The sequence below is a fragment of the Dioscorea cayenensis genome, unplaced genomic scaffold, assembly GCF_009730915.1.
Source record: "Dioscorea cayenensis subsp. rotundata cultivar TDr96_F1 unplaced genomic scaffold, TDr96_F1_v2_PseudoChromosome.rev07_lg8_w22 25.fasta BLBR01002090.1, whole genome shotgun sequence".
NCBI lineage: Eukaryota > Viridiplantae > Streptophyta > Magnoliopsida > Dioscoreales > Dioscoreaceae > Dioscorea > Dioscorea cayenensis.
Window position 1 is genome coordinate 30144 of NW_024088481.1, and position 13352 is coordinate 43495.

At 37.1% G+C, this 13352-nt stretch overlaps 1 long non-coding RNA gene and 1 pseudogene across 1 annotated transcript; both read left to right on the top strand.

Moving 5' to 3' along the window:
- The first annotated feature begins 304 nt into the window (after window positions 1-304).
- On the top strand, window positions 305-4018 carry LOC120257425. Its single transcript, XR_005535672.1, has 3 exons — window positions 305-2898; window positions 3033-3142; window positions 3527-4018. It is a non-coding gene; the product is annotated as an uncharacterized LOC120257425 (long non-coding RNA).
- Window positions 4019-8174: 4156 nt separating this feature from the next.
- On the top strand, window positions 8175-9077 carry LOC120257423 (annotated as a pseudogene).
- The last annotated feature ends 4275 nt before the right edge of the window (window positions 9078-13352 follow it).

Below are 13352 nucleotides of genomic sequence, written 5' to 3' on the forward strand. Positions count from 1 at the left end.
GTAAACAGTAATTTTTCCTATAAAATACTATCACAGATTATATATGTATATATATATTATATGAGCTCGTGTTATCTATGAATGTCTGTATATTTTGAAATATTTTTTATTTATATTTTTATTTGTACTGTCATTTGAAAACAGTATTTATAATAATTAATGATTTAATTATCATGATATATTACTTGCTCGTCAAATTTAATCTATTTCTCCAATTTGTTTTGATATGAGAATGATAAGTAGTTAACTGTAATTTTGTAATGGGGATTTAACCCACCGTGTCTTCTGTCACGGCTGGAGCATTACATCTTCCATCTCCTACCCTCGCTTCGAAACCCAATTAAGCCCCCTCAATCTTGCCTTCGCAGCTTCGCTTCCTTCTCTCTTCCTGTTGCCATGTCCACCCACATCGACCACTGTCTCTCTCTCCTTGCCTCCCTCCTCCGCCGTGGCTTGCCCTCTGAAACCCTTTCAGTCCTCGATCGCATCGTCATCCTCTTCTCCACTCCCAACACTCTCGCCGTGGCCCCCTTTGCCTCCTCATCAAGCCTCCCCATGGACCCTGCCCGCCTCCTCCGCCCCCTCCTTTCGTCACGTCAATTCACGAAGACATCCCAGGTCTTCCTCTCATTCACCCCTCCGTCCGTCTCCGACCAATTGCTTCTTGACTCAATGCTCCTATGCTACTGCGAGCTTCGAGACCTTCCCCGGGCCCAATCCGTTTTTCATTCCATCATAAAGCTCGGAACTTTGCCCAGTTTAGCCTCGTACGGCGCGTTGCTTCAGTTATTGTGTGTCAAAGAACAGGTGTCGCACGCTCTCTCACTGTTTTTCGGCGTGGCCAAAGCTGGTGTTCTCCCGCCTGCGTCCTCTTATCACCTTTTGATTACTTGATTGTGCTCCGGAGGTTAATTGAATGAAGCACGCTTTCCTGTTTGATGTAATGCTTGGTGATGACATTCAACCCTCTCTCCCTTTGTTGATGTCCTTGGCTTATGGCTTTTGCTAAGGGCAGCGAATGTTGGATGCCGAGCGAGTTTGTAGGCTCATGAAATCGCATGTGTTCGTTTTGGATCGTAGGCTGTGCACGGCAATAATCGGCGATGATTCATGGGTACGTCAGGGAAGGAAGGATAAACTTGGCTCTTGATCTTTTTAAGGAGTTGAAGGAGAAGATTGGCAAGGTTTTGGATGCTCTGTCCAGGAATGGTTGCAATATCAAGTTATCGACATTTCGAGGTTTCTCAGATTGTGTACTTCTGATTCAGATGAGGAATTGCAGCGGGAAGTCAAGCTTCTTTTTGATGAGATGGCAGGAAACAATATAACCCCATTGAAAGTGGTTGTCTATATTTTGTTAGGATCTGTGTGCTCATGGGGTAAGTTTAACATTTCTCCTCTCTTATTGGAGAATATGGTTGATCATCGATATGCACCTTCAATTTCTCATTATAATTTCTTAATAAGATGTTTGTGCAAGGAGGATAGAATAGAGGATGCTTACTCTCTTTTATGTCTTATGAGAAGTAGAGGTGTGCTTCCTAATCTGGCTACACATTCAAGCATGGAGACATAGATTTAGCATTGTGAGCTTTTGATGAGATGATACAGCAGGGTTTTAGGCCTTTTGTTGATCTTTATGAATCATTCACAAGATCTTTGTGCAAAGCAGGGAGGATGGTGGAAGCTGATCTCACCTTTGACACGATGCTACAGGCATGCATCATGCCAGATGAACGGATCTACACTGCACTCATCAATGGTTATTCAAAGATGGGAAAGATTGTTGACACTCGATATCTGTTTGATGAGATGGTCTATCGTGATATTCGGCCAAGTTCCCATGCTTACAATGCTCTTATTAATGAACTGGTAAAGACTAACATGTTTAGAATGGCTGGCAAATATCTGGATATGTTCCTGGAGGATGGTTTTGTGCTAGACACAGTACTTTACACAATTCTCCTAAACCAATTCCTTAAAAAAGGGGATGTCCGCTTTGGACTAGATCTATTTGCATTGATGGTGAGGAACCAGGTTGAACCTAATCTTATCACATTTGGAGCTGTGATCAATGGTATATGCAGAAATGTCTCGTGGCATGAAAAAATGGATTTTTCTTTAGCTATAAAATTGGAGGAAGCAAAGTGCTTACTTTTTAAGTTGTTATAACAAAATACTATCGCGCCAGGAAAGTTAACTCAAAATATTCGATGTGGAACTACTAAAAAAAAAATTGAGCTAGCTAGGGAGTATATACTACATCTTCCAGATGTTGGCTTGGTTCCAGATTTGCATATTTACAATGGGATGATTAATGGGTTTTGCCAAACTAATATGAGAGACAATGTTAATGCCTTCATAGATTCTATGGACAAAGCCAGTGTTGTCGTTGACCAAATAACATGTAACATCTTAATGGGTGCCTATATCAATTCGGATGAGATTGATCATGCGACAGAATAATTTAACCTGATGAACAGGAATGGTTGCATGGCTAATAATGTTACTCTTGATACAATTATAAAGGTTATTCTATTGTTGAAAGAGGGATGGAGGCATTATCTCTTTTTCACATGATGCAAAAGAGAGGGTTTTTCCCTAGCGAATCTTCATGTCATAGATTACTTGACTGCCTCTGTCAGAGTCATGCTAGTGCTCTTGCATTTAGGCTATTTGAGGAAATGGTCTCACTTGGCTATACACCACAGCATGATAATCATACTTCATGCTCTTGGAAAAGGAAAGTTTGCTGGCAGCTCACAAAAACTTCAACATGATGCTTAAGAGAGGAAAAACTCCAGATAATGAGGCAAAGAAACATCTGCTCAATGTTTGCTATAAGCATGGAGAATATGATCTGGCTTTTCTGATTGACAAAAACATACTAGTTTATGAGTGAGTTATGCTTTCTGTAACTCAAAAATTTTTCCTTTTCTTTAATTTGCATGTCTGCCTGGAAGGCATATAAATAGAAATATCCTTTTGATGAGTTTACTATTGATAGTTAAGCATATATGTTTTTCTTGAAGGGTTCTGCCTGAAGGTTGAGCACCTAGATGCCTCTTTTTTGTGCTATCGGTGGAGAGTCAGGGACATGACCACTGTTACTTCAAAAAGTCTGGGCGAGCACTCTTTTCAGGTGCTTAAATGATATACTACACATATGTATGGTAGAACATGGGTTTCTTTTGTATTTTGCCTCAAGGTTGGTAGATATGTTTTACCACGATACTTCTTTTTGTGTTATAGATTTCTCTTAGTATGTTTGGTTATTATGCTGGATCATTGACAAGGCTCTTGTCAAGTTTGCTGATTTTGTGTGGGGTGTTAGAATCTCTAGGATGTATAGATCAAGAACACCCAAAATTTGTCAAATCACTTCAACTGGTTGGCAATATCTTTTGTATCAATGTGTCTGACAATACATTGGCAAAGTTAGCCCATGATATGAAGCTTGTCCTGTTGGTATTCCTTTGAATTCTTGATTTCATTGCTATTGATATCATGAGCTTTGTATATGCAGCTCTAAATGAAGCACTAACCACAGAAGTACAGCGCCTGAAACTAGTGACTGCAGAGCTTGGTGACCCTCACCGTCTATCCAAACAGCTTGAACCAGCAAATGCAGCTGAATCCTCATATGTTTCATCTGCAGCAACTGCAGAAGGCACAACAGCATCAAGAGCATAACCTGCACATACTCCTCTATTTCAAAAACAACAGAATGACTCTGCCTCAAATAACGGACTGTCAAATGACAAGATGAAGCACTAAATCAACAAATAGTTTGCATCTACATTTTGTGTTAGCTTAAGTAGGATATGCATTTGAGGATTTCTTTACTTAAAAAGTGGTTTCATTATTATTTTTCTTTAAGATAATATTGTTTAATTTTGAGAAGCATGTCATTTGGATGTAAGAATTCATGGCCTTGTAACTAAAATGTTGCTTCATGATGTGTTGTATAAGAATCTTTGACAGAGACTATATTTAAGATGCTATTTATTTTTCACAAGACAGGACTTGTGTCTGTCTCTCTCCCTCTGTTTTAAAAATATATATTTATCATTGCTTATGATTAACTAGTTGCTCGGACTAGTTAAATAAGGGTGGCTAACGTTTTCATACGGACATTTTGATCCCTTATTGGATTACTTGTTATATATGTATTGTGATATAAAAGAAATATGAAAAATCTATTTTTTTTTATAATATTTATGCATCTTTGTGAAACAATGTGTTGTAATTTGGGACGAGCAACCCTAGGTTGCTTGCATTCGAAGTGAGAATTTAATATATATATATATATATATTGGCATCTTTGATATATATTTTGACATGTATGAGGAAATGCTAATATGGTTTTATTTTATTGTAATAAGTCTAGACACCAACTAACTAGCTATATGAATGTGAGATATTTATCAGGTTCTCACAAAGCTCGATTTCAAATAGACTATTTACTCACAAGGAAAAGGTACTCGAGAAAATAAACTATAATTATTACTTCTTCCATTAGTACCAAGAGAATTATAATTTATGAAACCAATTGAGAATGTGTTTAACTAAAATCAATGATTCAATAATTCTAAGAGTTATGTGGTTTATTTTTACCAAATAAAATTCAAACATGTAAAAAGACAATATTATATGTATATCTTAGCTAAGAAATGATACATTAAAAGAGTGAATAAAATACATTTTACTAAAATTTCTTTCACACATCATCTTTAGAAAAAAAGGCATATAGGTGACCAGCAAATTTATTCGGGTCATAATTTAAAAAATAGGTTCACTAAATCAAATTTTGCTTCTCTTCCACATTGAGCATTGCTTTGGTCCAACAATGCATCTGGATGGGGAAGAGAAAGGCCATAACTTTATGAAGCAGGTGTTTACTTATTTATTTATTTTTAAATTTAATAATTCTCTTCATATTGGTAGATTCTATGAAAAACAAAATCTTATGGTAGTTTGGAATAGAATAAAAAAGCTACTAACTTTTGTTGCCCAATTAATTTAGCTGTTGTTCCTTGTTCTATCTCTCAGAATATAATTGTAGTTATAATTTACCAAAATTAATGTTATTAATAATATTAATTTCTCTTTGAACTGTTTATCCATATATATATTACAATAGATTAGTCAGAGAACCAGGCATGTTCAGTGGAGAGAGGGCATGAAAAGTGTCACATGTCAGTCACTGCCATCAAGAACAGATCATTGTGTATGGCGTCTGATGGGAGTTTGACTTTAGAGCTTGCGTCTCTTAATTTGATGTATCATATAAAGTGTGAGTGTTAGTCGGAGAAACCACTAATGAATTAAGGTCATGCACCTTATTGTATGGCGGTAGGTAATTTGTGTTAGTTCAAGGGAGATTATACCTCTTGCAAAAAAGAGATCATTTAAATTCTAAAATCCTTTTCTTTTTATTAAAGGCATTGAATGATTGTTCAGGGACCATTAGAGGTGAAATGTTGAATTTTGTCACATGGATTTAGCTTTTTTTTCCCTGGCATGATGTTGCGGTTGATAATGAATGAAGATTTGCATTAACATTTAGGTTATTATGATTATTCCCTGAAACTGATGGTAATTCTAGTATGACATTGGTTGGAAATGGAAGAATGACACACTTGGTTTTGGATTACTTTTGGCGCAATATCATGGACATCAGATTCTGTTTCACCACATGCTTGTACCTTTCATTTATAATTTTTTTTTTCAAACTGAGTTACAAAGAACTAAACAAGAAGAAAAAGCAGACAAACATAAAAAAGGCTAGAAAGAAAAACAGGAAGCAGACCAAATGTCTTCGAGCCAGCGCTGTCGATTTGATTCTCTGTTAACATGCTCAAAGCAGAAGTTGGTCCAATGTTGGGTTAATAATATAATGTTATTAATAATATTAATTTCTCTTTGAGCAAAAAGTGAGATTTGAGGGTTTGCGCTTCCGAAGTGAGCAAGAAGATCAACAATGGAGTTTGATTCTCTGTTAACATGCTCAAAGCAGAAGTTGGTCCAATGTTGGGTTAAGTTTTTGATGTCGTGAATTAAGTTGGAGAGACGCCAAGCAGTAACATTGTTGAAATCTTTGAGTAACAGAATGGCGCTTCTATAGTCAGAGAAGAGATTGTCCAGTTGCCACCTATTTATGCTACAGTGATTCAAAGCAAGGAGGATAGCTCGCATTTCAGTTTCAAATTGCGAGGTACAGGAGTCACCAGCAGCTCCTGCAAGCAAGATAATGTGGAGATTAGTGTAAATAATGAAACAAAATCCAGCCTTACCTAACAGATGATCCCAAGCAACATCAGTGGACCCAAAGATAGAGATCTTAGCCAATTGGAGAGAAATAGGATTATTTCTGTTGTAGAGACCATTTGCAATGAAGAAATTGTGCACTGAGGTCCAGGCCTTGTCATGAATTGCATTAAAGTTTGGAGTGGCTTGCTAGAAAATGAAATTGCATCGAGCGGTCCAAATTAACCAAGCTACCAAAGGAAACAAAGCCCTAGCAAAATCACAATTAGTTTGACAAACAAAATTAGAGGTGAGCCAAAAGCCTTGGGCAAGTTGACTTAAGAAAGAGTGGTCCAATCCCAGCCAGCAAAAGATAGTGTTCTAGCAAAGAGTACTGCAACGGCAATACCAAAGGAGATGCTCAATAGTTTCAGAGTTAAACCACAAAAATGGCAGAGAGAGGCAGGCCCGATATTTAAATTATAAAGGTATGCACCAGTAGGGAGTTTTCCATGAGCAACCTTCCAAATAAAGAGCTTGACCCGAGGGGAAACCTTAAGCTTCCAAATATGATTCCAACCAGTCCAATAATTATGAACATCACCCTCAGAGTTGAGAAAATTATACACAGCTGCCACAGTAGTCGCATTTGAAGATATAGGACACCACACCCATTCATTTAAAACCATGGTATCAAAAACAACATCATTTAGACAAACTCTGTTCAAGTTCCCCCCAAAGAAAGAAGAGCAAGTGTGAAGATTGAGAGCACCATCAGAGATAAGAGAGTTAATATTAAGATTATTAATGAAATGCATATTTAAGTAGATGGGTTTGCGATTAAGGGGGAGGTCCAAAATCCAAGGGTCATTCCAAACATTAATATGATTGGGATTACAAACAGAGAGTTGAAAGTTGGGACCAAGAAGAGTTGTAGCTTTAGAGATAGCTTTGTAAAACCCAGAGGTATTAGAAGAAGAATTATTATTCCAAATGCTCAAGTTTTGTTATTTATGATGGAAGATGGAAATCCAGACCTTATCAATATTATTACCAATTGAAAAAACATGTTTGGCTAAAAGAGCCAGACTGTCATTTCTAAGATTACGCAGACCAAGCCCCCTTCAGACTTAGGAAGATTGATATCTGCTTGTTGTTTAATTTGTGTGGTGTCTAGAAGATCAAACCACTAGCCACTTAGGGGGATCACAAAAACATCTTATAATTAATTATCTATTAAACTGACTTCAAAAAATGCTAGTGATCATTCGATCAAAATGGATTGATTTCTTCTCCATTATCTAACAAGTGCACATATATATTAATTTGGTAAAAGCTAAAGGTAAGATCGATATATAATAAAGGTAGAACATGCAGCTAGCCATATTAATTGGATGAACAACTTATTAATTAGGACACAATGTGCTTGAGTACTGGCTTTTTTTGGGTAAGGTGGTATCGCAATGTGCTATTCTCCCGGCCAAGTACAAGGGCCCTTTCCCTCAGCCTCTTGTTCTCCTCCATGGTAAACTTGTTTTCCAAATATAGCTTCAAGTTCTCCATCTCCATCTCTTGATCAACACCCACTCGTACTACTCCCTTACTGATGCCCAGACAACATGCCTTCCTCTTTTGCAACCTGCAGTATCTGTGCATGCAAAATATGTACATCAATGTTTTGATCAGTACTTAGTAAGCAAGCATGTTTGACATGTATATATAAATGTAACTGACAAGAAAATTAAACATTACCTTCTCTTCTTCGCCATCAACATAAAGAGACCAGCTTCAGACTTCTTGGAGAACCTTTAATTGATAAAGAAGGGAAATGATTGAACACTATATATGTTAACTGCCTTTTGAACATATACTCAATCTTCCCCTCTTAAGAAAGAGAAGATGAAAGCATGTGTTATCGATTTTACATGTTGATTTTACTTGTATTTATTATTCTCGTGTTGAGAAATTTTCTTATTTTCCTAAACGGAATTATACTCGAGACGGGGGACAAATTGATGGACAAAGTCAGCGCCTTTGGTGAGCGGTTGAAGATCAGCGGGATTGAGGTGGGTCGGAAGATGTTGAGTGGAATGAGCTCAATGAGCTTCAAAATGAAGGAAGTCAAGAGGCCTTTAGATGCACCAAACTGGTCTACCAAACTAGACATTTTGACCTGCTCAATTTGAATTTGGAAAAGATTAACAGTGTTAAACTGATCCGGGCAATTAAGAGCCGAATTATGTTGAAGGACTCTCAGGTCGAATATCTTGCTCTGGTCCTTCTTGAGACTTATGTGAAGAATTACGAGAAGGCCTTTACAGAGGTAGCTTCGGATAGGATCCTTGATGAGATGGTTAAACTGATCGATGATCCCCAGACTGTAGTGAATAATCGGAATGAGACTATTGTTCTTATTGAAGCATGGGAAGAGTCAGGAAATGAACTTTGATATCTGCCAATTTACGAGTAAAAAAACAAGAGAGAAAAAGAAAGCATTATTAAATTGATCTAAATGTATTTTACTCATGAATGAATTATGTGATTTTTTTTATTTTTAATTTTGCAGAGTTTGAAGTCTAGAGGTGTTCGATTTCCCGGAGGGAATGATGAAAGTTCAGCTCCAATCTTCACCCCACCTTGATCTGTTTCTGAGGCAGAAGTAAATTTTTATGGTTCTCAACTCCCGTAAGGTCCTTCTGATGCTATGGTGGATAGTTTTTTTTTTTGTTATTAAAATTATGGTGGATAGTTTCTCTGCTGAAAATATCAAGGAAGCATTTGAAGTGGCACGGAAGAGCATCAAACTTCTCTCAAAAGTCTTGTCGTAACCTCTACAGCAGGAAGCATCACAGGCATGTCTTCTCTTTGGTTTTTTTGTTTTTTTGTTTTTTTAAAAGAACCACAGGGGCTATTTTATTGATAAACAAGGGAGAGGAACAAAAGAAAGTTCAGGAACAAGAATAAAAAGGAACCAGCAACACCAGATTCAAACAGCTAGCACTACTAAAATTTAAAACCAAACTCTTTAAATGCATTCATGATCCAGTAAGGGAGGTCACGCCCAAAGAGAAAGAGATTAAGGGCTGAGAAATTGAGTCCATGTGTGGCTAAGTGGAAGGCCGGCAGCATCCAGTGACAAGGAATACAATGAACGACAAGAGAAGCATGTTCATTCAGTAGACGTCTGATATTAGTGATCTGTGCGATGAATCGCCAAGTAACGATAGGGTCAGGATTCGTGATTGTTGCTGAAGTTGTGGGAGATTGGACAAAGATGTGTTTGATGCCAAGACGATGATCTCTCTTTGTTAAATGTGATCTAATAGAGTCCATCATAGATGAAATCAATGATTTCCATCACTGCCTTTGTTTAGACAGTAATTTTTAATGGTTTATAGATATATTTTTTTGAAAGAAGGAGCCCAGAGGCTTTTATTGAAAGAAAAACCAGACAAAGTAAAAGACAAAAGGGAAACAAATAAAAGATCTAAGAACTAAAAAAGAAAAGCTAACAAAAAACAAAATACAGAAAAACTTAAAAGAAGAATCCAGCAGTGTTAAACAACTTCATTATCCAATGTGGAAGGTTATGGCCAGTGTGATAGAGAGATAGTTGGTGAAGGTTGAGGCCATAGGAAGCCAATTTGATAACAATACTCAGGCTAGAACGTGGGATGACGCAGAGATGAGGAGAACCCAAAGCCTGAAGAAGACAATTGATGTCATTGATCCAATGAATAAAATGCCAGGAACGAGGATGATATGTGGACCGAAGAGCATCCAGGACATTGGAGCTGGTGATGAAAATAACTTTAGGCTGTGGACTTAGATCAGAGACATTCTGAAGAGCACCATTTAGATTTTGTAGATCAGCAGAGAGCTGAGATTCAACAGAATTGCAGTGTCTCCCTGCAAGAAGAATTCTAAAATTAGAATCGGCAGTCAGAAAAGCACCTCTGTAGATCTGAGTGGCACAATTCCAAACAGATGCAGCAAACAGGAAGGGGCCATCAAATTTACAAAAGTTATTAAGTATAAGGTTCCTGCAGGGAGATTTGCCAACAGAGATGAGAGATGAAGCTTGAGAAGTAGCCCTGTAAGCAATATTGATAAAATTAGGCTTAGTGTCCCTGAAAATGGCATCACATCTAGCTTTCCAGATATACCAGGCTGTCAAAGCAATGATGGATTTAGAATTAAAAGAAAAATTAGACTGGGACAGCCAGTTACCCATACAAAAGCCATCAGGAAAGGAGAAGTTTTTAGATGTTATAGAAGATATGACATTCCAAGTACTTTGAGATTTAGCACAATGATTAAACAAGTGCTCAGGGGTTTCATCACTAAGATTACAAAAAACACAGCTACGTCTAGGGCCCAAGTGAATAGAGTGTAAGAAATCAGTAGTAGCAAGACGACCATTAAACAACATCCACAGAAAATGCTTGACACGAGGCATAACCTTTAAAGACCAAATTTTACCCCACCCAATCCAAGGAGAGGGAGAAGAAGTGTTACAATTTAAAGTATGATAAACATTGGGAGCAATTTTATGATTAACAGCTTTGGGAGCCCAAACCCACACATTTGGGGTGGAGTGGTCAATGTGACTTAATCTAGAAAAGAACTCACCAGCATGGGAGCCAAAGATATTATAAAGACAATCAATCCCAGCTAGTATTATTACACAAGTCAAAGCAAGAGATATTTTCTAGGTTGATATGCATATTAATGTATGTGGGCATATAAGCAATAGGGATATTTGAACACCATGAATCATATAAAATAGATGTATTTGAAGGATTAATAGACAATATCCTGTAGTAAGGCATTATGATTTTAGCAGTGTGATATAAACCCTAAAAAAACAAGGAACAATTGCGAGGGATGGAATCCTTCCAGAAATTAACATGACCATATTTGAGCTGCCCAATATTAACCCAAGTAATATCAGCCTTGTTTAAGTAATTGAAAACATGCTTAGCTTTGAGGGAATGTTTAGCGATAGCTAAGTTCTGAAGAGCAAGACCCCCCTCAGATTTTGCCATGGTAATCCGACTCCAAGAGACTGCATGAATGCCTTTATGCCAAAAGAAACTTCTAACAATTTTGGAAATCTCAAAGAGAACATAATCGGGAATAGGAAAAATAGACAGATAATAAGTTGGGATCGCTAGCAGAGAGGAATTAATCAAGGTGGACTTGGCTGCTAAAGAAAGCTTTGAATGTTTCCATCTGGCACAAGTGCGGGAAATCTTATCAACAATTGGTTTGAAAGAAGTAGAGCAGAGTCTTTTAGGAGAAATCAGGACACCAAGGTACATGAAAGGGAAAGAAGTAGTAGAGAATTTGAGAATAGACTTAATACTTCTGGCCACTCTGACGTTAAACCAAAAGGGTAAAAAAAATAGCCGATTTGGAAATATTTGGAACTTGACCAGTCAAACAAGAATAAATATCTAAGCAAAGTTTGAGATTTCTAGCAGCAATCCTAGAGGCTCTAGTAATAACCACCAAGTCATCAGCATACATTAGGTGGTTAAAATTACAAATAAGGTTGGAATCAAATCCAGGAATCATGCCAGAATGAAGGGCTCTATTAAGGATGGAAGAGAGATTCTGAGAAACAAGAATGAAAAGATAAGGAGAAATGGGGTCACCTTGACGAACACTTTGGGAAGAAGAAAACCAGGTCGAAGGAGAACCATTATCAAGGAGAGGAAAAGAACTAGATCTAAGACATGTATTTAATAATGATCATATCTGTTATCATAAGCAATGTTTTAAGTATTCATTATTGTCCTGATTTACCTTCTTCAAAGTAAAAGAGAGAATGATAACGGGCGCATAGATGACGTGGCATGTGCGTACATGGAGAAGTACGAGGCAAGGGCATTTCGGTAATTTGGCGGATGATGGGATTTCATGGTTGTATCAGGTCTATTTGATGGGAAATGGGTCCAGGAGCAAAAGACACAATTGTGAGTTTTACCAAAATTTGGCCAAATTCCATCGTTTAGGCCTCGAAAACCCTAATTTTGTCATTTTTAGTAATAATTGATTTCGTTATATCTTAGGATAGAAATCTCTGAATTTGTGAGCCGTTTGTGGCAATGGTCTTTATTTTGATAGATCTTTTATTTCATGCTGATATTTGAGAATTTACTATTTTTGGTAAATTTTTTAATTATCTCCTTTCTTAGTGCTATTTTCGGCTATTTAATGTAAGCATACGGGCAAGAGAAAAATCAGTTTTGTGATCATCTTTTCTTGAGTAATAAGATTTTACTCTTCCCAATTCTTAGCTATCTTTGATCAACAGGGTTTGGACAACTTGTTACCAGCATTCGAAGGTGAATCAACGGGTTCAAGTATACCGCTGCATCAGAGAACCTCATGAAAATATCTATCAATATAATTAAGGACCATCAAATACCATTCTTTTGCTTTCATTACAATATTAAATGATTCATGAGAAGTCAAGGAAGAATGCATCCTATATATTAATTACCAATTGCATAAGTCTCTTAATTATTTCTCTTCTTATTTCATGGAAGAACAAAATGTATAAATTAACAATTCTACCATGGCCGGTTCCAAGCCAGGATGAAAAAATCCCACTGCTTTTTATTTTTTTTATGGTAATTGTACCAAAATTGCTATTTTTAGTGGTGTGTTTAAATTATGATTAGGTTATGAGTCATGATCAATTTTGTATTTCATTTATTATGATATTGTGAGTATCTTAGCTAATTTTTGTAGTTCATTTTCCATTTGTGTTGTGTATTTCAAATAGATGGAAACTATTGGGTCTCAATCAACACCGTCAAATGAAGTTGAATCTACTGAGCAAACTTCTTCTGCCATACATATCCAACAAAAAAAAGATATTGCATGGAGATATGTAACTGAGGGGCAAAATTCTCAAGGGAGAAGGATCTTCATTTTTAACTGAGGGGCATCTCCTCCCACCTCCACGTCTCTCTTTCTCAGCCTCCGCCAACCTATTCCTCTACTTCTCCACAAGCTTATCTAGAGCTTTCCCCACAAGCTCCCATCCCCCAATTAAAAGTCTTGTGATGATCTCTGGATCGCGCTTGTAC